The sequence below is a fragment of the Cataglyphis hispanica genome, chromosome 26 (assembly GCF_021464435.1).
Source record: "Cataglyphis hispanica isolate Lineage 1 chromosome 26, ULB_Chis1_1.0, whole genome shotgun sequence".
Classification (NCBI taxonomy): Eukaryota; Metazoa; Arthropoda; class Insecta; order Hymenoptera; family Formicidae; genus Cataglyphis; species Cataglyphis hispanica.
This window is the reverse complement of record NC_065979.1, coordinates 1,899,826-1,925,327: the sequence shown is the minus strand read 5'-3', so window position 1 is coordinate 1,925,327 and position 25,502 is coordinate 1,899,826. Positions and strand designations below refer to the sequence as shown.

Genomic DNA, 25,502 nt, shown 5'->3' with positions numbered 1-25,502 from the left:
CATATACATATACATATACATATATGTATCCATCCCTCTTCCGTCTTTGTCCGTTTCTCTTCGGCCTGATCTTTATTTTCCAGCGATTTCCCGTCATCTCATCCCTCCCTTCTTCGCTTTACGTCTCGTTTCGAAGATCCATCAACGCGATTTCTTTCCGAGTATACCTGATCGAATTCATTCAAATACTTGCATTTGGGATATTTTTCTTTTTTAATGCTTCCAACCGTCATTTGGTGACCGCATACATTCCTACAATCATTGATCGACGATGACTAGGTAGTTTTTCGATTTAAATCATTTCGCGTTGTGAATAAATAAAATTGCAAATCGTTTATGTAAAAATATGTTGCATTTAAATGTCATCGATATTTTTTAAAATACCACACAATGTTATGTAACTCAAAAATAATATATAAAGTGTATATATGTAATAAAAATTTAAATAAAACAATTAAATTAACAATGCAAAATACACACACAAGTGAGATAATAAAAATATAAATATCATTTTTATTATTATTTTTAGGATGTATATTTTGTCTTATATTATTATATTTTTATTTAATATATGTATATATATATATATATATATATATATATATATATATATAATATACAATATTAATGAGATATTTATGTATTTTATAAATATCTTATGTATTATATTCTCTTGTGTGATATTTATTGTAAAATATTCACATTCCGTATCGATAATTGTTTTTCTTTTTTTTTTTTTTTTTTATTTACCTATAAATTTCTTTAGATGGTCGGAAAGAAAACGGACAATCATCGCGCTTCGATGATTTTTTTCGTAATAATCTTACTCATAGAATCAAATTCTAAGGTACGAGGGTGACAATTTTCACCTGGCCGGTTCTTGTCAAAAGGGCAGTGAGGTTTCTTGTTTACACACCTGGATGTCATTCGTGTGAATAGTCCATAATAATAGCGAGTTTGCACGTGTGTGCACGCGGCTGTTCCTAGAAACGTCTCCTTGAGAAGCAGCGCATAATCCAAAGATATGAACGAAAAATTACGACCATCATCGATTTCTCGCACAACCTCTCCGTTATAAATAACGTGTCTGAAAAAAAAAAAAAAAACTAATTTGTAATCGTACAAGTATAGAGAATACGATAAAAAACAAGTGAGTCTTTTTATGTCTCCCATAAGGTTAATAAACACACGTGATTGTGGTATTAAAGAGAAAGTTCTTATATGCAATATTCGAATAATTATTTCGAATCTTCCTCAAGATTAGAAAATTACCTGCGAGGTGAACGGACGTCGCGTATTGAAGTCAAATGTTAACGCATTGCGAATGCGGAATTATCAGGCTATTAAGCGATTATCGTTAATCGATTCCTTAATAATATATCGATCAATTTAAAAAAAAGTCTTGCATAAACATTAATTAATCTTTCTTTATTCGATATATTATAACACATTACATTTTATTATTATTTTTTATTTATTTTATTAATCCATGCCTTGCGGCTTTGGATGACTTCCATTTTTTACATTTGTTATTCTGTCTTTGTCTGTTTTCTATGTTGTGTGTTTCTATTTTGTATTAATTCACAATAAATTGAGAATTAAAAATTTTAAAATCAAAAATTAAAAATTTAAAGACTTTAAGATTTAAAGATTGAAACTGAAATTAAAATTAAAAATTAAATTAAAAATTAAAATTGAAATTGAAGTAAAATATACAAATAACAAATAACTTTAAATCTTTTTCGTCTTCATAGCCTTTTCTATCTTCTTTTAAAAACGCTTGACATTTCATCTTTAGTCTTCTCGCATTCTTTTACCACGTGTATCATATTTTCTATTTCTTCTCATACTCTACATTTCCTTCTTTCCTTCTCCCTCTAGTGTTGATTTCCCTTCACTTTGCTTCCACATATAAATTTTGCAATCAGACTATCCTTCTTTCTTCTTTTTTCTTTCAAATATGCTGGTAATCCTTCCGTCATTATGTTTTTATGTATTTCATTATATTTAGATTTTTATTTTTATTTTTCTTTCCTCTTTTTTTCTTTTCCATTTCTTTCCATTATTTTCTATACTGTCTCCTTTGCTTCTACGCTCTCTCTCTCTCTCTCTCTTTTCCCTCAGCTTCCCCCTTATTTATTTCCGCCTACATTAAAATATATATAATTCAATATAATATAAATACATAAATTATATTCAATTTTGTAAAATATCTATCTCTCTTAAATTACATTTTCTCTTAATATCTTTATTTATTATTCATTTATATCTGCTCGATTATGCTCGATTAAAATCAAGCGTCCGTCGTATCTCAATTGCATCGAATTTCGACGATACGGCAGGAGAAAATTCTCTACATTCCTGATCGTTGAGAGAAAGACGATGTGACGGTTGCCCCGGAGGTATAAGCCTTCTCGAGTTTCCCTTCCCTCTCCCCGTTTTCCGCGCCCAGCTGATCGATCTCTCGATCGACGAGATCGGTGCATGCGTCCGCTCCGGGGAATTGGCTTCAATTTAAAACGAGCCGCGGACACGGCCTAATCACTATACCGGGGATATTAGCTAATCTCGACCAATTAGACGTAATGGCTGGATTAAGACGGGTCGCGCACGCATGCTAAAATTGAATATTATATAATCCCCGGACGGAACCATGCCATGTTTCCCACGTGCGTTATATATCGCGAGCTAGCTCTCGGCCGGCTGTCATTAGCCGCGCTGACTTCTACCTACGATCGCTACGACGTCGCTGTGTGTGCGTGTGTGTGGTGCGTGTGCGGGACTCGAGGAAAACGAGACTAACGATCTTCTACGCGATTTTCTGCGCCGCCGAGAACGCCGCGCGTTCGGAAGCTTTCGTTGGACACGCGCTAACGTTTCACGAGCTCGTTGCAGGCACTACGATAATAGAAAGTAACGTAGAGTATAGGAGGGGGGAGGGGGAGGAAAGGGGCACAGGAAACGAGAAATTCACAAATGGAGATAATGATTGTACGAATCGGTGGTTCATTAAAACAGCATGGGAAATAATCATGCTTCTGCGGGTTTTTTTTTTTTTTTTTTCCAGAAATTGACTATCATATATATTTCACAATATATTATATTATCATTGCTGAGAGAATAAGAAACTTAATAATTTTAATAAAACTTATTAATAAATTTTAATAAAATGTGATATGACATATTAGCAAAATTATATATAAATTTATTTATTAATATAAACATATTAATTTAGTCAAACTAAAATATGGCATAAATATTAAGATATTACTTTATGCAGGAGCATTAATAGATTGATTGTAAAGTAATAAAATGGGAAATAATCGCTATATAAGTGTAATGTAGAAAAGACGTGGAACATTAATGCTCACAAAGTTAATTATAGTCATAAAGATGGCCGTTACACGAAAGTTGATCGTAAACAATTATCGCGGACAGTGAAATACAATTCGTAATAATAGGCCAGATCTCCTAGAGAGTTCCAGATAATAGTTCCTAATAATTGATCACATTGACATGAAGAAGATGTTCTTTGTCATGTTTCTATCGAATTTGTGATATGTATCTTTTCGTATTACTAATGGTTTTTAGAATTGTTACTAATTATTGGAATTTATTGTTAAGTTTTGAAAAATAAGTGTCAAATATATTTCATTTGTCAATCATAGTTTTGATTGGATTGCACAGTGTACATGTATTATCGTTATTACTTTCTTACTGAATTTTATAAAGAGGAAAACGATATTGTGATAATAAAAAACGTATCATAACTGCGATATTCAATTTGGCAGATTGATCTATATTTTTTGAAATGGACATAACTTTCCTCAAATGTCATCGCAGCATTACGAACTATTCGTGCAATCTATCATACTTTTCTTCTTCATTTTAATGTCATAATGTGTCAACATTATTGGACTTGAATTTCGATATCATAAATTTTTTCCTGCAACCTAAAAACTACAAACGTTTCCAAGAAACGACAATATATAACTTCTCTTATGAGAATTATGTCATTTTAACGCGATACGTAATAATCAGAAAATATAACAATCGGAAAATGTCGATGACTGTAGCGTCATGTGACAAGGCTAACAAACAGCTGACTCGGCAAACATCTGTGTTGTCCGTTTCCGGAGCCAGGCACGATGGAGACTTAGATAGATTTCGTGAGAGGTTTATCGTTGACTCGATTATCGTACCGGTGCAGCGAGACTGGGTCTTGCTTAAATAGTAGATAAAGAAAAATTTCATGTTAACTGCGCCGAGACATCTGTGTTTGCCGTGTCTGCGCCTTCATCAGATCATCGAGCTCACGAAACAAATGACGATGCCGAAAGGGCGTCATTATCGATTGTTTGCAGTATTACCTTCGATTGCCTTCGATAACGATAATGTAAAGTACGTATCTTGGAAAGGCCGACCCGGTGCGTTTCTTTTTATTATTCCTGAACGCCGGAAAAGTTTTAATCGCGAAACTGCAGCTGGCAAAGCGACGGCTCAAGTAACTTGTGTCTTGAGAATGCCGAAATAAATAAGAAAGGTGAGAAGTCGTATCTTGCGTGTTTATATACGAAAGTCTGTATATCTTGAAAAGTCTCGATACCTTTTCTCTATGTTTTGAAAAAAAAAATGTGCAAAGGAAGTAATCGAAAACTTAAGAGGACATATCTGTTTGAACTCTCGAAAATTGAATACATTTCCTTGGTTTTTTTTGCAGTGCAAAAGAATGACTTGATAAAAATTTATTTTTTTTATAATATTAATACAATATTATTAAGTATTTAAATAAAAATCTTTGGCTTCAAAAATATTTTTTTTTTTTTTAAGTTATACGAATATTTGCAGATTTATAATTTCTTGCACAAAAGTTAATTTAAAAAAGAGAAATATAATTAAAAAAAATTAAGCTTGAAATTTGTCTTTAAATATTTAATAATATTGTATTAATATTATAAGAAAATTTTTATTAAATTGTTGCGCTATAAAAAAATCTAGAAAATATATAATACTCATTTTCCGAAAATTCAAACAAGTATGTTTCCTTAAATGATAGCATGGAATATATAGCGCATAAATTAGAGTTGATTAATTTTTCAACTGCGACCGTGAGTAAAGTGAGATGTCTAAATATTTAATTTACTGATAAATAACCTAGACTTTGAAAAATTACCATAAAATATTGCTTAGTATTCTAGAGACGTTGTTATTGGATTTTTTCTTTATAGTTAACTTAACAAGTCCTATCGCGTGCTTTAGTTTGAAAGTAAACTTTTTATTGTGCAAAAGTAAGTAGCGCTTATTAGGATCTCTGCCCTTCATCGATTTCGCAAGAGTAATTGAAACACTAAATTCTACAGAAGACAAATGTTTTTTTCACAGTAATTAAAACTGCCATGTTTTCGCAATTTTCACGATTCAAATTTTCTAAAAATCAAAAAGATTGAGAATAAAAATATGAATATATTAAGTTACCTTAAAAAAATTTACAAAGATTCTAAAAATTTTAGAGCGAATTCTTTTTTTTTTTTAGAAAATCAAATTTCAATACCTCGATAACCCATATAGATCCAATCCAGCTCTCTCCTCGTCGATCCTAGAATTCCACAATCCTACAGATTGTAAAGATTTCGGACAATTCCATGTTTGGAGAGGCGCGAAGGAGGAAGGGAGAAACAATAGGGGCGAGATCGGTAATTCGCATCGGCAAAGAGTCCGCCGACTTAATCCACCGGCGGAAAGATCTCGGAGCATGCTTTGGTCGCCGTGCGGTTTGTCGGTCGGACGCGACAAGCGTTCCCCAAACACACAGAGGGACAAGGCCAACCCTCGGGGGTGGCAGGCAACAAGTGACCACAGACATACACACGAACAAGACAAACCCGTGAGCGCTTTTACTTCCCCCGCTCGCTCTTCCCCTTTCGCTCTCTCTCTCTATCTATCCGCACCTCTTCTTCTCTTTTACCTTTGCGGCTGTCGACCAGCCGGTCGTCGTTCGTCCACGACAATCGATATATCGATCGTCCACGGAAAGCCGACGTTATGTCGGGCACACGTGAGAGTAGGAACACTAACGTGTAAAGGTACATATCGGTGAGAGGGCCGAAGGACGAGAGAGCGCGGATCCGTTGCCTTACGTGGGTTGTGGTAGGCCACGGACATCCGTTCATCCGTCTTTCGTGCCCTTCGACAGTCTGCTATCGATAGAGCGAGCACTTTCTATCTTGAAGAGCGAGCTATGATTGCGCGCGAAGGTGAAAGATCGTACTACGCATCGTACGAATACACCGATTTTTCCTTCCGTTCGGAATCGTCATTGCGCTTTTTTTATTTTCATGTATCCGAAAATTAAATCCTTGTAAATTCTCTTGCAGCGAAATTTTATCTCGCGCGATAAAGAGTTTTATTATATTACCGTAAAATGGAGATTGAAAGTTGTTTTAATAATTTAAGAAAATTGAATTTTTAATTTACATGTGCAAATATTAAAATATTTGCATGATGTTTTATATCATAATTATTATCATAATTTTATATAAGAAAATAATTATTTTATATTACAATAAGGTTATATATAAACATTTGTGAGTGGTTTTTATGTTGCAATGGAATTTTATCATAAACATATCTAGATTGAATATTAAGGAGTGGGGGGGTCGTCAAATATTAGACAGAGATAGCATGCTCTGTATCACGATTTTATCTTCGTCTTTTCATCCCCTCTACTTTTCTGTTCACCAGTCAACGAACGGCTTCTTTGTCTTACCGTGGCGTCGTTAGACAAAGACAGATTGGTAATCGTACAGCAGCTGTCTCTTTCTATCTGTCGACGCGTTCTGGTTACGAGAGAGACACGCGATTTGTACGTCTATGTGTTTAATATATTTTGTTGCTTGCACATTGTTGCGTAATTTTTACTTATTATTTATTCAATTTTATTTTGCTCAATCATCATTACGTATTATTATTATTATTACATATTATTAAAGTTAAAGCTTTACATATATTCTAAAATTCAATTACATAATAAGAATATAAATAATATAATCTTAATGATCATACATATATTTGTAAAGTCAATATGTAATTTCATCAATAATCTTCAATTGACAATCTTTTCTTATCACTTAAAGCCTTTAAACAATCGACTCTTACTGCCCAGAAAGAAATCTCAAGATTCTCTTATATCTTGTCTAATGAGAGATTCACGTTGCGTAAATTTTCATTACTGACAAACAAGCGATATAAGCGATGATAAGACGAAGGCAGACGATAAAAGGAAGAGAGAGAGAGAGAGAGCAAAAGCGCTCGGACTCGGTAAAAGGGTCGAAAACCGGAAGTTCGTTAGCCGCGCGGTGGCCGCTGGCTAAGGGAAAACACCGCCCCCACGGACGGTATTTCTTTCGGGTTTTACACGGCGGCGTCTCGACGTGGCAATGTTTTAGCGTATTGATCCGTTGGGGGGTTTAGTCGAGTCGGTGGTAAGAGAGAAGCAACGCGGCTAGAAGAGCGAGCGAGCGAGCGAGCGGGTTTAGTGACGTAGGGGGGTGGGAGAGATGGTTGCCGCCACGATGGTGGGTAGAACGGTCAACCAGGATTGCAGGAGGGAGAGAGAGAGGGGGGGGGGAATTGGACGGCGGCACTTACTCGCTCATAATCACCCCCCGAGCCACTCTCTCCAGCCACCCTCGACACCACCCCGGCGTGGTTAGTGCTTCGCTGCATTCTCATCGACACACGTAACGGCGGGTTTCGCCTTTATGTGGGTCTGCTTGCTCGCGCGTGTTTGTATATGTATGTGTGTACGTGAGGTAAACACACGAAGAGGCGACGGACACCCGAAACCTCTCCCTCCCTCAATGTACGTGCGACGATTAGGAGCCCGCGTGCGAGCATTAGCTTCGAATAGTTACGTGCGTTCGGTCGATCCCGAAATAAGGCGAACTAGGTATTTCCGTAGGACAGAAAAGATTGGAGTAAAATGCAGCGTCAAAGTGTACCCGTACACTTTTTATTTATCGTCATCATATTAGTCGCATTCGACTGAAAAAGCATGGAATTAGGTCTGTTGTTCTATAAAAATCTCAGTCAGCTTCATTCGAATGTATCTGATATTAAAATTTAATTTCATTACTTTTTAATATCATTAACGATGTTTTAATGTAGATGCTTGTAGATGCTTGCGTAAAAAATGATTGCATCGTGTTTCATAACTGGAAAATTAAATTGAATTTTAGAGCGGAAAAAATTATGCTTTTATCTAACAAGATAATATTTCTCTTATTCCAGTAATACTCTCAATCTTTCCTTGTTAGATATCTGTATTTCAATTTTTTTTCCTTGTGTCTTTTCTATGGTGCGCGAATGGAATAATTTCAAATTTTTAGAGACATTTTTATTCGAAGAACATCATGTATATACGCACAAATATTATTCTCTTCTATTTTTTTTTTCTAGAATACACTTACATCTATTTAAATATGTAAATTTGTCTTGCATTCTTTTTATAAAAAAAAAATCCTGAAATAAAAAGGAAAAAGAATTACGGTCTCCGAGTAAGGAAGAACACGGTTTTTATCTTAATAGCCTAATAGCTTTTCCTCTTTTTATAGCAAAATTTAATGCAAGAGAGACCCTTCATAATAACGGGGATATAGCAGTGATACCGCCGGGGGATCATAATTAACCCCTCGAATCAACACAGTCATTATCATCCCCTTCCTCGATAGTATCGCTTCTTCGATATATTTCGCACGAGCTCGCATCTAGTTAGACTTTATTAAAATTAAACACGCTGCCATTTTATATAAATAATTGTTACATTGTAAGCATCTCTATCTTCCTTTGGCAATCGACTTTTACACAAATGTTCTTACACGTGATCTCGAATCTCGCGCTTCGACCTCGTCTCAGATTTATATCACGGTATTGGGGAGTAGCGTTAAAATTTCTAGTCTCGTTGTTCCCAAAATAGAGCGTTTTCTCGAGTAAAGAACAAATATCGCATCGTTTTGCGCCGATGACATATCTATTACTTAAAGGTAGCAATTCTCAGAAAAAAATCACGAGTTCTCGCGGCTTCACCGACAACGACGTGACAATCGCGACCCGAATCGATAGAGTAGGGTTGCAAAAGATTAATTAGATTAATACTGTCTTGTCTTGTCTCGAAATTGGAGACAAGATTTTTAATTAATTATCAAGACAATATTAAGACTAAGATTGTCAAGATTATTGACTTTTGAGAAAACTAAGATATATATATTTGTGTGTAAATTAAATGAGAAAAAAATTACTATATTATACAAATTTAAGAAAATTTTTCACAGTTATTTATCTCATTAAAAACATTATATATAGTGTTTTGGGAAGTAAACGAGTGACATAAATAGTTAATAAAAAAATATATATATATATATATATATATATATATATATATATATTAAATATTATTTTAAACAATTGTTTAATATTCGATAAAAATTTTTATAAAATAAATATTTAAATTAATATTTAATATAAATATTTAAATTAATATTAAATATTGTGTTGTATTATTATTATATTTAAATTACTATTAAATATTGTATTGTATTGTCTCGATTTTATTAATTTAAATAAATATTTAAATTAATAAAATCGAGACAATACAATACAATATTTAATATTAATTTAAATATTTATATTAAATATTAATTTAATAGATTCACTCGAGACCAAGACAAGATTTACTCGAGACCAAGACAAGATTTAAATTTCAATACCAGTACAATATTTTAACCAATATTATCTCGAGTCTTGTGCAATCCTACAATAGACACCGGCGATAGACTCGTCGAACGAAACGTTACGAGGTCCTACAGAGAGTTAAGTCGGCAAAGAAAGAGCCACCCCCTCGTTACGTATGCACACCCTTAAATAATCGCGGCAAATTATCCCAGGCTTTCCGCATGCGACCAAAGTAAAATATAATAACACGGCTTGGCACGTCGCGCGCGTGCGTGCACGTAATGCGAGTGTCTTTCTCGCCTCGTCTGGGCGATTTGCTTGCGCGCGGGCCCATTTTCGACCCATGTTCATGCATCCACATAAATAGGCTTAGGTACCCTGGACACTTAAGCGAAACACAAAGTGTCAACGTGTATTTAAGTCCTCGAGTTATTATCGTGTAAAATGCCAAAAGAGGTGAGAGGGAGGGAAATAATGAGCATCCGCGATAATCTTGGCGCATTCTCACGCGCCAGTCTCCACCAACAAGGTCTATGGCGGAGAAATTGACCGACAAGGACCAAATTTCAGCTGCATCATGTATGCGTTGATGGTTTGATGAGATTGTATCTCTGCATAAGCAAAACAGAATTTTTCGCTTATTTTTACTTAAGGATGTTTTGGCTGTACAATAGTAGCGAAAAAATTGTGTAAAAATTAAAAAAAGATACATATTTCTTACGTTTATATTGTTGAAAGATCAAATAAATAAATTTCGATTATAAAAGGAATTAAAATATCACAAAATATCATGGTTTTTAATGTCTTCGTAAAAGAAAATAGTTATAATTAATATTTTTCCTAATTTATGATAAAAATTGTTGATCGTCAATATCCCCTCAAATCAAAACTTCAAGAAACAAAGAAAAACGAGTAATTTGCAGAAAAAGGAAGAGAGACAGATAATATTTGTTATAATTTTTAGTAAATAAGTGGATAAATCAAGTTTTGCACAAATTTATTAGAATTTTCTTAGTATATGTGTATTTTTATTTCGTTTCGGCAGTGTTTTTATTTTTCCTGTTTCTTTTTTTTTTCAAAATTATCGATAGGTACTGTAATATGCGATTTTCTATAACGATATTCAATATTAACTTTAATATTAACTTAAAATTTAAAGATATAATTTCGAAATCGTGAAAAGAATTCTGCTCAGGTTTTGCGCAGATAAAAAAAATAATAAAACAGTTATAGCTCAAAACAGCTATAACCAAATTATTATTCTAATTATAAATATTATATAATACTATTATTAAATTTTGAAAAATATTTCATACGCCTTCCCACTATAGAGCTACGCGCGGAGGCTGTACGATCGTGAAGAAGAACAAAACTGCGGAAATGCAAAGAATTTCGATATCGAATTATTTTAGCTTGCATTTGGGCGCAATCAGTCGAAATGAGCGACACAATCATATCAGTCGTTAAGTGAGCCTCTCCAAAAACGTAATCGCGAGGGAGGTAAATAAGGTATCACCACTAATAAGCGGCGGAGAGTGGCGCTATTTTAGCATTACTTTGGACACAACATAAAGTTTTACGAAATTTCAAAATTTGATATTAATATTAGAGGCAAATTTTCTACTCTCTGATGTCGCGTGCAAAGGGTACGTTGCGTGAAATGGTGTTGAGTTGTTTTACCTCTTGGATCATTTCCTCGTACTATTTCTCTCTATCTTTATGTTGGATCTGAATTTTGTAAAACGTTACATTGTGTGTTTGTCACGACTGTTTTACGTCTTTGTTTAAGAACGCTTGAGCGCTTGAAAAAAATTGTTTCAACCTAGCGCTTGTATGTGCGTGTATTTTAGGATTTCAATTTGTACAAAAAAAAAAAAAGAGAGAGAACTGACATAGCAATATGATTATATAATAGATGTATTCATGAAAGCATTAAACTTTTATTCTCACGAATCTTGATTTTTTTTTTGTTTTAGAACGAGCTTGCAGTTCTATGCTGGCGAACTTATTCGGTAAGTCAATACTTTCATGGTTGTTGCGGTAGAGAGATATTATATCATATACATCGCTTTTCTACAGAATTTATTTTAAGCAACTACAACATTTAGTATATATTCATATAGCGTCAAATAATGAGAGAGCAGAGATCCATTACGAAGTTATTTTACATATGAAATAACTCGCGCAAATAAATCTTACCTCAGGCGAACCTTAACGGGGGAAAATCTTGGGATGCTATTTTTAACCCTGTGATATAGATAGATTAAAACAAGAATATATTTTATTTATGCATCCTGATAAAATTTTAATATTAAAAATGACGTCTAACTTTCTTTTCCTTAATTCTTTGATGTGTCCTAAACGTTATCAGCTGTTTTCTGATGTTCCCTCATAATATTTTATGCAATATTATTTTATTTAAATTTTACTTTATTTTATATTATATTATTTTATTTTATTTTGTTTTATTTTATTTTATTTTGTTTTATATTATTTTATTTTATAATTATTTTATTTTATTTTATTTTATATTATTTTATCTAATATGCAAATTATTTTAATTGCTATACAGAAAAACAAATGTAAAATAAAAATATTTTAATAAAATAATATAATATAATATATTAATTTCTCTAATCCATTACCATAAATTACATTATACTATTTAACCCTTTCGGTACGGAGGGGCTGGCCGCGGTTATACATTCGTGGGACGAGGAAGTTTTCCACGAGAGGGGTTGCACTCTACGGCGGCGTAAGCCGCGAAAACGTGTTTTGCAGCATTCATAGAAATTTCGTGCGTGATTGACACTAAACTTTTCATTCGGGCCGCGACAGGCATCGGTGACTGATGCGGCATTTAACGTCTTTAAAAACATTTCTAAAATGTTTATACTGCTTTGTCGTAACCTACACATATCCTCAGCCAAAATCAGATTTCGACGGAATCTTATCTCGCGGATAAGAAGGAAAGACAGACAAAACAGGCATAGCGCTTAACGTTTTAAAATCATCTATTTCTTCATAATACATTAATTAAAGAGAATGGAGTTGATATAAATAATATGTTTCAGTATTACAAAATTAAAATAAATAACAAAACTAAGGGTATAATATAATAAATTACAAAGCTAATAGTGCAACTTGGTGTGATAGATTTCGAAACAAGGAGAAACGCACAAGCCCACATTGCATTGTTCACACTGATACATCGATTCACGTCTCACACCACCAGCCGCACATACAACGCATCTTCGTTTTCGATTTTTCTTCTCCGACTGGTATATTGAAGGAAAATGTCTCCCTGTGAGCCTTGTAGGATAATTATTCCCTGACCTGCTGCATCGATGATGTTCATGATTTTTGTGATATTCGTGTAAAATTTCTTTGATCAGCTGAAGCTGAAATTTCGCCATTGATATTTGTATTTTTGTGGTGTCCTTATATAGACAGAATGCGTTCCAGACGCAAATATCAATCAAGTGGAAAAAGTATTTCCGATACCATTTTAAACTTTTGCGAGTTGCATCGATAGTACTTATCACCATATCTGATTTGTCGATTATGCCCATTGAAGAATTATAATCTATTACGCATTTTGGCCTTAGAATAAATTCATTTTTTCTTGACTTTTTGGTACTTCTGCAAACTCTTCGTTATGGATAGTAGAAAGCATATAAAATTCCTTTCTGTCAGACCATTTCATTGCCAATAGATTTTCAGATGAGCGGAACACTGCCTCTCCTTTCTTCAATTTATCATTTATCTTCGGCATATCTTTTCGTCTTTTCTGCACTGTGCCACAGGCGTTCGTACCTTTTCGTGGAGTAGATTAAACAATGTGGGACTTGAAAACCAGTTGTCCAGATAAACAGTATGGCCTTTGTTCAGGAAAGATTGCAAAAGCGACATTACAATGTTCCCTGGCTTGCCAATATATGGATATTCGGTAGTTACAGAAGTACTAGCCCCACAATAAATAATTATATCTTGGATATAACCTGTTTTGCAGTCACAAAGAAGGAATGATTTTATCCCAAATCTACTGCGTTTCGAAGGGATATATTGCTTAAAAGACAGACGGCCTTTGTAGAGGAGTAGGCTTTCGTCTATACATAATCTTTGGTATGGCTGAAACGCATTGCTAAATGATGTTCTTAACATTTCCACTACTTCATTTATTTTGTGTAAACGATCAGTAGTGTGGCCGACTATATCCGTAAAATGCAACATTTGCAATAATGAAAAGTAGCGATCCCTACTGATAATTACACTAAAAATATCGCTTCGGAGAAGCTTATCTTTAGACCAGTATTCCTTTAAGGATAGCTTTTGTTTCGCGTCATTAATAACGACGCAGCAATAAAACAATATAATTCATCCACATCCATCCCTTCTGAAACGTCCAAGTAATCCCTTTTAAGCTGTCGACACCAGTATTTGTTTGTTTTTTCCACAATAAATTTAACTAAATCTTCAGAAAAAAGCTGTCGGAAGTAATCTAAAATTCTTGACGAACGACCTAAATTGTTCCCTACTAATCCCGAATGATGTGGCGTAAAACTATGAATTTTTGGACTATGTTTCTTAGATGTCCATTTTATGCAAGAAGGAGTATCAAATCGTACTTCAGGCATTTCTGCTTCTTCGGACTCCGAGGTGCTAAGTACACGTACCGGATTGTTTCTCCTCCTTTTTCGAAATGCTAATAAATATTCATTTTCTTCTTCAGAATCACTTTTTGAAGCAATGATTTTCTTTGTCCATTGTGCTCCTTTCAAACGTTTTACACTCATCCTGGGGGGAACTAAATTCAAATTGTAAAAGTCATACATTCAAAAAATTAACAATATAAACAGACATATCAATTTGTTTTTCGTAGCTTATCTATAAAGCAGCTAACGTAGCTAAACCGTATCCCGACGATTAGAAAAGCCGGGAATTTTAAACACAGAATAGTAAAGTAATGCGTACTATAGAGAGTAATCATACCCACATACTTTACGTGGGTGCCACTAGGCGGCAGTGGTAGCACCCACATAACTTTCTGAGGATGCCGCCAATTGGCGACGGTAGGATCCAGAAAATGTTTAGTGGATGCCGCCAATTGGCGACGGTAGGACTCAGAGAATGTTTAGTGGATGCCGCCAACGGGCGGCAGTAGTACCGAAAGGGTTAATTATTGAAGTTAAGTGATCCAGTGTATAAATGTATGATCCAAATTCAAATAAAACTTTATAATGAGCGCTGACTAATTTTCAATTTCTCTCGTTTCCTCGTATTTGCAATCTAATACACGCGGAAACGAGATTTTTCTTTTCCTCACGAATAATTTATAATCGGCACGGTATTTCCGTCACTTTGAAATCGAGATGCCACTCGCGCGCATTATCGATAGATCGTCCTCGTTTGCAAAACGGGCTTTTTTCGTTTTTCCACTCAAACTCTCTCTCTCTCTCTCTCTCTCTCTCTCTCTCCGCTATCGAGAAAAGGGAAGCTGAGGGCGGTTGACGCGGTGTAAACGCAGGCGTGTAACACACCCGAGGTGGTCGTTGGGGGACGCGCGCGATTACTTACTCCGCGCCGGCGAATTAACGACGAATCACCGATGGGAGAACCGGTTGCCGGTTCGAACGAACGGGGCACGCAGCCTAACGACTTCTCTCTCTCTTTCTCTCTCTCTCTCGGCTTCAAACGGGCATTCCAACGGCACGAGTTCGCCCCGCGACGCGAATTAATGGAAACACGCCGCGGCATGCCGCGTATGCGCTGATAAAGCGGAACGTACGTCTTCTCTATACCTCTCTATCTCGCCGTCGCCAATCGTTGTGCTCCATCGCGTTCAGTACATTAAGCGATTCTTGGTGCAAATATTTTTTGTTTAAAAAAAAAAAAATACTGGAGCAGGAAGTGGAATCGTGCAAAAAATTTTAGAGATTTATTAATTAGGTAGGGAGGTATTTAAATTATGATTGGAATTTGGATCATACATTTATACACTGGATCACTCAACTTCAATAATTAAATAGTATAATGTAATTTATGGTAATGGATTAGAGAAATTAATATATTAATATTTTTATATTATATTATTTTATTAAAATATTTTTATTTTGTATTTGTTTTTCTGTATAACAATTAAAATAATTTGCATATTAGATAAAATAATATAAAATAAAATAAAATAAAATAAAATAATTATAAAATAAAATAATATAAAACAAAATAAAATAAAATAAAACAAAATAAAATAAAATAATATAATATAAAATAAAGTAAAATTTAAATAAAATAATATTGCATAAAATATTATGAGGGAACATCAGAAAACAGCTGATAACGTTTAGGACACATCAAAGAATTAAGGAAAAGAAAGTTAGACGTCATTTTTAATATTAAAATTCTATCAAGATGCATAAATAAAGTATATTCTTGTTTTAATCGATATTTTCATTAATGTAATGATGTAGGATATAGTGTATTAATCTGATTTATATTTTATTGATGGAGAGTTTCCGGTCGAATTAATCGCTATAGGTTTACCTTAAAGGAATGCACATGTTTTTTTTTTCCATGTGTTATTCATGCATCTCGCAGATCGATATACATAATTTGATTTATTCAAAAAATTCTGATACTAAAAATTCTGAAAATTCTGAGCATTCGGGAATTAATTAATTTCAATGATATTCAAAAAAATTAATTTATAGTTTATTACGCGAATAAGATGAACTGTTTCTACTTGGTTCCTCTTCGATTTTTCACGATATATTTCATTGCATTTGAAATTAAGCGATTCCGCATTCACGCGATCGAATTATCGGCTGCGAATTACACGGAAGATACAAGACATGAAGGCACGCATATGATCGATCACAACTACTTTTTTCACCGCTGAATATTTATTTTTAAAGCAGATAACCTTCAGCAATCATAAATACTCTCCACGCGAGATCTTGGTTCGCTCGTTAATGAAGTAACTGGCGCTTCTTCATGTAATACATTATTCCGTTATATCAATAACTTAAGATTAAAATGACTAATTCTTCGACTTGGCAAGAAATTTTAGGAAATAAATTATATATATTGGATTTTTTCTATATATTCCTCTCTCCCCTCTCTCTCTCTCCCCTATATATGTATATTTACAATTATCTCTAATTTCTCGATATACAAATTTAATTTTTCAATAACCTTTATTAGCGTAAAATAAAATTTTATTTAATTGCCATGAATTTTTACAAATATCTTATGTCTGGAAAGTATAAAAATATATTTATTTTTTATAACGGGAGGAGGGAGGATATATAGAAAAAAGAATCAAATAAATTGCAAATTTACACGAATGAGTATTTACTTTACTAAGACCTGGTTTGCTCGATTGCGGCTTTAAGGATTTTCTCGCGATTTCGATAAAAATGAAGCCCGGCTATCCTAAAAGTGATGAGGGTTAATTGGATTTAGTTTATCGGATCTGAAGCGGGGACTTGGAGTTACAGCCTACATTTCGCGAGTGGGTTCGGCTCGCGACAATATAGCAAATTAGGTTGCTTCGCCTCGCCTCTTATAACCCCCGTAGATGAGACATTCCGATGGCACGAGTTCGCCTTGCAACGCGAATTAATGGAAACAAGCCGCGGTATGCCGTACGCGCGTGCTGACAAACCGGAACGTTTGCCATTCCGTGTCCGCGCCTTTCCCTTCCTCCCAGCGATTCCGACGTGCCTTTGGATTAACCGATTTCGTGTTCACGCGCGCACGTGGAAAAGTGTAAAGAAACAGAGACATGGCACCTAATGTCATGCGTTAACATTTGTAACGCGGTTCTTTCGTATCACGAATGAGGATACTTAAATATTTGCGGAATTTTTCCGAAATGTTTTCTCGTAACATTTTTTTATCGTCTTTAGGCGAATCGTTAAAGTAAAAGTGCTCAATATATATTAATTAACATTTGTTTTGTACATTTTTATTATCTCTTATTTTTGGTTTATTATTCAATTATTTAATGGGAATGATTATAATTCTTGAGATAATTTAATAATAATAATCAAGCTTTTAATTATCATTATTGTTGTTATACAATATTTTTAGATAGCAGAAAAATTTACAATTTGATAATTTATTAATAATTTGTTTTAATTACAAAAGATATAACTCTCTTTAAACTAGTATTAGTCTCGATATAATTATTAAGCACATTTCAATTTTATTGAAATTAATTTCGACTTACTGTGAATATTAAAATTAATTTTGATTATTATTTTGAATTTACAAATGAGGGGTTACACACACACACACACACACACACACACACACATACATTTGACAGACTTGAAACTAGATCGAAATTAACGAATTTTTATTGTCGATAAAATTATTAAAATTATTTTATTAAAAAATGAAAAAACATATAGAATAGTCGTTTGAAAATATATTTAAAATTTTAATAAAAAATATTAAAATTAAAGTCTTGGCAGCTATTTTCCCGAAGAGTGTTTTTAAAAACGGCATTTGCGGTATCAGAGATAGCTCCGTCCCTTATCATCTGAAATAAAAGATAAAAATTTTTCCTTAAACTAGGTGAATAAAACTAGACTTGTCGTAGCTGATTTTGAAAATAGTAGCAAAAAAGGTGGTTTTCGATCTAAAAATAGATCTTTTTTTATTTATAAAAAAAAAACTAAGGCATAAATCGAAAATATTCTATGACAAGCACTAGTTTTATTCACCCAGTTTAACGGAAAATTTTTGTTTTTTGTTTCAAATGAGGGGGGGGGGGAGGCAGAGGTATCTGTGGTACCGTTTTTGCAAATACCGTTCGGGAAAATACCTGCCGGGAAATATGAATTTTTGATATTTTTTTATTGAAACTTTGGCGAGATATTCTCAAAAGATTACTTTGCAAAACATATATTTTTATTTTTTAATAAAACATAATTTTACCAATAATAAAAATTTGTTTAATTTCGATATCTAATTTTGACTTGTCAAATGTACGTAATCCGTTAAGAGAAAAGAAGAAATATATATCACTTTGTCAATTTTCTAAAAAATTGTGTCTTTACCAAATATATTACACAAAAAGTTTCTTATAGGAATTTCCTATGAGACTACGAAATAAGACGTCTGATTGAAAAATTAAAGTCACTCCGCGTGTCGTTGTCACAATAACGGTAATTCATTGAATTAAATAAGAAAATTGGTCGCTTGAAGTCGATTAGAGGAGATGATCGTCTCTTGATCGGTGTTTTGTTGGGTGTAAACGTGTCGCCTCTCGAATCGGGTTTAAAAATTCGCTCTCTCGGGTGCCAATAACATCTCGTCGCGGTTTTGTAAAGAGTTAACTTGCCTCAAATTGCCTAACGACTCGGTCTCTCTCGGCTTCGACAAGCGCTCCAATGACACGAGTTTGTCCGGCGACAGAATAAATGGAAAGACGACGGCACGCCGTAGGCACTGATAAACCGGAACATCCGTTCAACGCACCGTCCTATTCACATTACCGCCTCAGCACATTCTACATCAAACGATTTCATCGCAACGCTCGAACGATGCTGTTTTAAAAAGACATAGACTCACGCGTTTCTCCCAGAACTTGGACATCGTAAACTCATCACAGCAATCATTTATCCGTAATGACGATATTTGTGTGTGTGTAATATTAATCTAAATATTTGGCGATTAATTGAATTAATTTAGATTTATATTTTATAATTTATATTTATATTCATATTTATAAATATAAATATAAATTATATTTATTATTAATATATTTATATTTATATTTATAATTCGTATTAATTGAATTCATTTATATTTATAACGTGGTGCGTGAAAAATAGAAGATTGAAAATTTAGAAAAATATATAAAATAAAAAGTAAATTTCCCACCGGTTTGCGCGCGAGAATCTCTTCGGCGCTGTCAAAATTTTGTTCTCTTCAAAATGTAAAATCTCGCACTCCGGCCGGCTTTTCTTTCACACGGCTCTTATCGATAAAATGTAGTTTCTAACAAAACGCCAGATAACTCCCGACATCACCGTAGACAGGCTAACGACTTCTCCGCTTGACTTTAATGGACATTCCACGGCACGATTTTACTCGGCCATTTGAATTAATGGAAACACGCTGGCATCCCATTTGCACTGATAAAGCGGAACGTCCTTCTCGTAGTCTTGCCCCCTTTCTTTCTCCCTCGCTCCTCTTATTCTCTCTCTCTCTCTCTTTTCCTCTCGTCACGTGTTTAGCTCTCTATCAACTATCTGGACGATTTCAAATTCACGTTTCACGTCGCGTCGCCAATGCCGACGTATTAAGCGATTACGCGTTAGCTTCAGCCTAGCGTAAGCAAGGTCCGAGAGCGTGCGTATTAATCGCGTGAAAAGTTTCGCACGAGCGCCCAAAGCGTATCCGCCGCGAATTCAGTTAAAGCGCGAAAATCGGCATGCGCGATTACATCCGGAAAATAAACATTGACGAGACGTGGTTCTGTGTAACGGTTTCGCAGCGCTTACAATTGTCATCGAGGCATCTTCCGGAGGTGTTTTTTTTTTTTCAAGCGGAGGCTTTAATTCAATTGTTACGATTAATTTCTGCATGTATGATATTTTTTTTTCTCTTTTATTTGTATTTTATTACTTAATATTTGGAATAATTCGCAGTCTAAATATTTGGAATAATACTTGGAATAATTCGTGCTGCAAATGATCTATAAACGTCATATATAGGGAGAGATTTTCGATACTCTGTAACGTAATTATTAAGCGCATGAATTTGCAATATCGTTAAATTAATATATTCTTAAAAAAAAAAAAAATTCAATTTAGCAGATGATTTATTCTAAAGAGACTGTCCATGTTCATAAATGCCCAAGTTTATCATCTCTAATTCACTCATTAATTACTAGTTTTACACATATGTGAATAATTAAACTGTTAAATCCATGATTTACTATAATCGCTTGGTATTTTAGCAGATTATGCTAACTGTATATTTACTGTCCGAAAAAAAAAGAAAAAATATACAAGGAATGAAAATTATACCGTTTGTCGCGACTAGGATGCGCGACATTATTTATATACATACGTAGCGAGCAGATGGAGAATGGTAATTCGCGATATCCCGGAATGCCGTACCACACTGGTCGAGAGTCGTCCCGATAACGATCGTCATGACGATTAATCTGGTGGCCCGTAGAAATCGCCAGAGGTGACGTGGCGGGTGGGCGGGCGCTCCGGCGTTAAATTATTTCTGACGCAAATTAACGGTGGCCGGGAGGAGAGCGGATAAAGCGCTTGCGTGCGGGCTTGATCCGCGCGACAGTAGTCGGCAGGAGGAAGCCGAAGAGGAAAGGAAGCGCCGCGAGAGCGAAGGAACTGAAGCGGTAATCCGACTCACCGTATTGTTTCACCGACGGAAGTCACTCTTTTATCATGGCACACTTCCGGCGCCCCCCGGCCACATGGCAGCGCACCGTCCCTGTTTACAAAATATACGTACAAATATGAACATGATTCGAGGAATTGTTTGAGTTCTTCTCTATTTTCATCAATTAAACAAAGTTCTTTATTAATTAAGTGTATAATGGAAAAATTATGTGACATTTTTCATATATAATTATTTGTAATTTAAGGAAATTTTTAATTCTAATTTTAATATTTTATCTTCATATAAAATGTGGCTCGATAAGCGTGAAATATCTTTTATTCTACAGTTTGGCGTAGGAAAAATTCGCTCGAGAATTTCGGGACAAGCACGGAACGTGATGTTTACCGGGAATACGGCGAAACGCAATCGTCTCCCGCGTGGCAATGTCCACCGTGTAATTAAGGTGACCACGTTAATTTTTATAACCGAAGAAGGAAAAAAAAAAGAAAAGAAGGAAAAGGGTCGATGAGAGAGAGAGAGAAAATCGGTGCGCGCCGCCGCCGCCACGTCGCGAGGCGTGCTCGAGCGCGTTTCTGTCGCTTCGCTGGCCTAATTGCGCCCCACGAATTCCGGTAATTATCATAATTGCCCGCCGGCCCCGTCACGCCCGAATCGAGACTCTCCGGTGCGCTCTATAGGCACGGCCGTTGGCGCGATGCGGCCGCAAACATAGCCGGCGGGACCTCGACGATTCTCGCTTTCGCTCTCGTCTTCCTCTCTCGGCATCGCCCGACGCCGCCGCCGATTTCGTGCGTCTTTTGCACTTGGCAATTTCGGAAATGAGTACGTAATTGCCGGATTGGCCCATGTCGCCGTGGCGACGCGCAGGAAAAAGAGCGGCTTGCACATGTAAGCCGGACACTCTCGCGTTTGCTTATGAAACTTTATACCAGAGTCGCGATGAAATTGTTAACGCGCAGCGAGAAGATAATTTCATCGGCAAAAATAATCTGACCTTAAAGACTGGCTTACGAAACAATGCGCAATTTAATTTTATACTGTTGTAAATATTGAAAAGAAGGATATTAAAAAAGTATGCTTTGATTAAGCTCTGTGATGTATATTATAAAATATTAAAAAAAAAAAAAAAAAAACTAGGAGAATCTTACTATAAATTACAGCAAAACGAAATAAATAATAAAAAGAAAAATAAAATAAGATAAATAATAAAATAGCATATATTGAAAATAAAATTCTAGAACTTGGCTTAAAGTAATCCGTCTTTAATCGTGCTGTTGAATTTTTTTTTCTCTTTTAAATTTTCTCATCTTTAATGCACGAAATCAGCGATTTGATTAAAATCTCCAGACCAACTTTGGACAGGAGATTATTACAGCGCCGACAGAAAAAGATATCCTCCACACGCTTATTATTTTTTCTGTCTGGCTGAACCGTAACGATTTGTATAACGCAATGCCGGCTAGATAACGCGCATCCTCCGACGAGGTAGACGAGATTGACATTTGATCCGGGAACGAAAAGTTGCGCTTGGGCAAATGTGTTGGAATTAATTACTCGGCCAACTCGGCTATTTGTACAGCGGAGAATCAAACGTTGCTACGGAATCGATCAATCTATAACCTGTACACGGCGTTCGCCGGGAGTTATAAATTTACACCGGCTATTAAAGGGATCCCCCGAACCTTATCGTTCATTTATAACTGTCTGCTAACGTCTCATTAACCTCCCGCTTCCCGGAACAAAATGCGCGGGAGATAGAGTCACTGATCTCGAAATATCCGCGAGAGCGAAAAAGGGGCGAGGTGGAGGAGGGAGGAGAGGAGGCAGCAAGATGAAGTAGAATAGAGGAAGTAGTGGAGGGAGACAACAGATTCCGAAATGTCTTTGCGTGTGTAGCGACCGGATGTCGCGATAATTAATTAGCAAAGAAAAAAAGGAAAAGGGATATTTGTAGGAGGAAAATCTCTGTCGGTCAAATCTCATCCCGAAACAGACTCGCAGATCTGCAAATGTCTTAAAAATATTGAGAGATGAGTATGTGTATTACATAGAAAATGAATACTTCGATGCGCTCTGAAAATATATGAGTGCGTGTCCGTGTGTGTGTGTGTGTGTGTTGCGCTTCTGTTCATCTTTTTTAGAACAGACGAAAGCGCGCGACGGTGTTTGTGATCAATGATGCCTCATTCTCGCCGGCAAAGCGTCAGCTTGCCAACGTTAATTATCCCGGAAATTAATTACCGGCGACAAATGCACTCGGCGATATTGTTGTGCCGTTCGTTCCCTCGGACACGTCCGGGCCGCGCCGGACACGCCATATCGAGCCCTGCTGCTTTTCCGCAAAGACACATTATAAGTTTTTTTTTTTTTTTTTCACCGGGGGTTAATTTCGCCGGCGATAGCGAAATCCTTTCCCTCCCACCCTCCCATTCCCCGCGCCTCACCTCTCCCGCTTCCACTCCTGCTCCGCCTTTTATTCCAGCACCCTCGGTCTCACCCTCGGTCAGCTCGAACTAAGAGCAGCTAAGAGTCGGTAGGAGCGTCTCTATGGTTAATTAAACGCATAGATCACCTCCTCTCTCTCTCTCTCTCTCTCTCTCTCTCTCGCAATCTCCACCCGACTCTTCCTCACTCTGGCGGACTTCTTCTTCGGCAACCTCACGAATGCGCGCACACTTCTTTCGCGTTATAGGCATGCTTCTTTCTAACAGCAGTGTTGTAAAGAACCTTGGCAACGAATTTTTGACGTACGTAATTGTTAGGTGTTTTTTCTTGCGAGCTATAATTGTGTCAATAAAAGAAATAAAATGTTTTTATTAATTAAAAATCCATAACAGATTCAAGGCGAAATCTCTTTGTAAAGAAAATATTTTTTATGCATTTTGATTAAACATATATATTTTATTTAAAGCATCATCTTTTAATATAAAAATTCAGTTAATCTTGGCGGAGCTTTTAATAAAACCTTGATATAGAATTATTACGAGTCGTGTATAATTATAAATACTAACAGTATTATTTTTTTTCGACACGATTAATTACCTCAATTAAATCGGGATTGTCTGGCTCGATGATTTTCGTGTACTTTGTTTGTCAAATTGCACCGCAAAAAGCACATTTACGCTCGAAACGTCTTTTTACGTGATTTCGCGAAGGAGATCGCACACGATGAACTTCCTTCTCCACGCCCACGTGATGTAAACGAAGAAGAAGAGGGAAAGCTCTGGTATATACCGGTTCTTCAAGAAGGCGTAACCTCGGCCTCAAACTACCGTCCACGCTCATTATCGTTTACGCCGGTATTTCAGTCGTCGATTCGTCACCTCTTCGGCTGTATCGATCGATCGGACCTCTTGTTATCTATTGATCGTATAAACTGATTTGGTATGCTTCACATATAGTATATACATGTATTCGCTTCTGTTATATCGCATTTAATGACGCTTGGAAAAGAAAGAGAAAGAGAATTGATATACTCCGATTAATTATCAATAATGTATTTGTGACTAAATCGTTAAAACTCACCTGAGCGATATTGACTCTATGTAAGTGTTTTTGTTTCAATGATTTCTAGATATAATATTTAGGCCAAAATGATGTGAAATTTCCTTCCCGGAAATTTTGCTCGATGGCCATTCTGAAATTTTTCCGAGTGTTTTTGATTGGTTCCAGGCCGGCCATTTTGCAAATTTTTCTTCAATAAGAAAATTTTACTCAATGCTCATTCTGAAATTTTTTTGAACATTTCTGATTGGTTCCAGGCCGACCATTTTATAAATTTTTCTTCAATAGGAAAATTTTACTCAATGATCATTCCGAAACTTTTTTGAACATTTCTGATTGGTTCTAGGCCGGCCATTGTGTAGAAAATTTTAGTCAATTGGCTGGCCTAGAACCAATCAGAAAAAATTTTATTCAATTTCCCTTGGAGAGAAAATTTTACACCACTTTAGATCATAACTTAAATATTATATCTATAAATTATTGAAAAAAAACACACAGAGTTAATAAAAAATATCACTCAAGTAAGTTTTGATAATTTATTCATAAATATATTATTAATAATTAATCGAAATAAATCAATTCTCTTCTCTTTCTTTTCAAAGTGTCATCAAATATAACGGAGGCGAATATATGTACATATATGCGATAATCTTTTCTCCGAGAAAAATTTTACTTAATGATCGGCCTGGAACCAATCAGAAACGCCAAAAAAATTTCGGCCATCGAGTAAAATTTTTTTCGTAGAGTACATTTTGGAACATAGCCTTAACATGTAAAATTTTATTCGAAAGAAACTCTTCTAAAAAGAATGAAGAGTCAACTTTCGAATTGGGAATATAAATATCGCAGGATGATAAAATTAATTATGGCTACGTAAA

At 35.2% G+C, this 25,502-nt stretch overlaps 1 protein-coding gene across 5 annotated transcripts in view; it reads left to right on the top strand.

The window, feature by feature from the left end:
- LOC126858560 (zinc finger homeobox protein 4-like) overlaps positions 1–25,502 on the top strand; it is a 363,658-nt gene that overhangs the window by 161,485 nt on the left and 176,671 nt on the right. The window contains exon 4 of one of the 5 annotated variants that reach the window (XM_050608971.1): positions 11,706–11,741. The exons of the other annotated variants lie outside the window; for them this stretch is intronic. The gene's annotated coding sequence lies outside the window, so the exon portion shown is untranslated. The remainder of the gene's footprint in view (positions 1–11,705; positions 11,742–25,502) is intronic. 5 annotated transcript variants of the gene reach the window in all.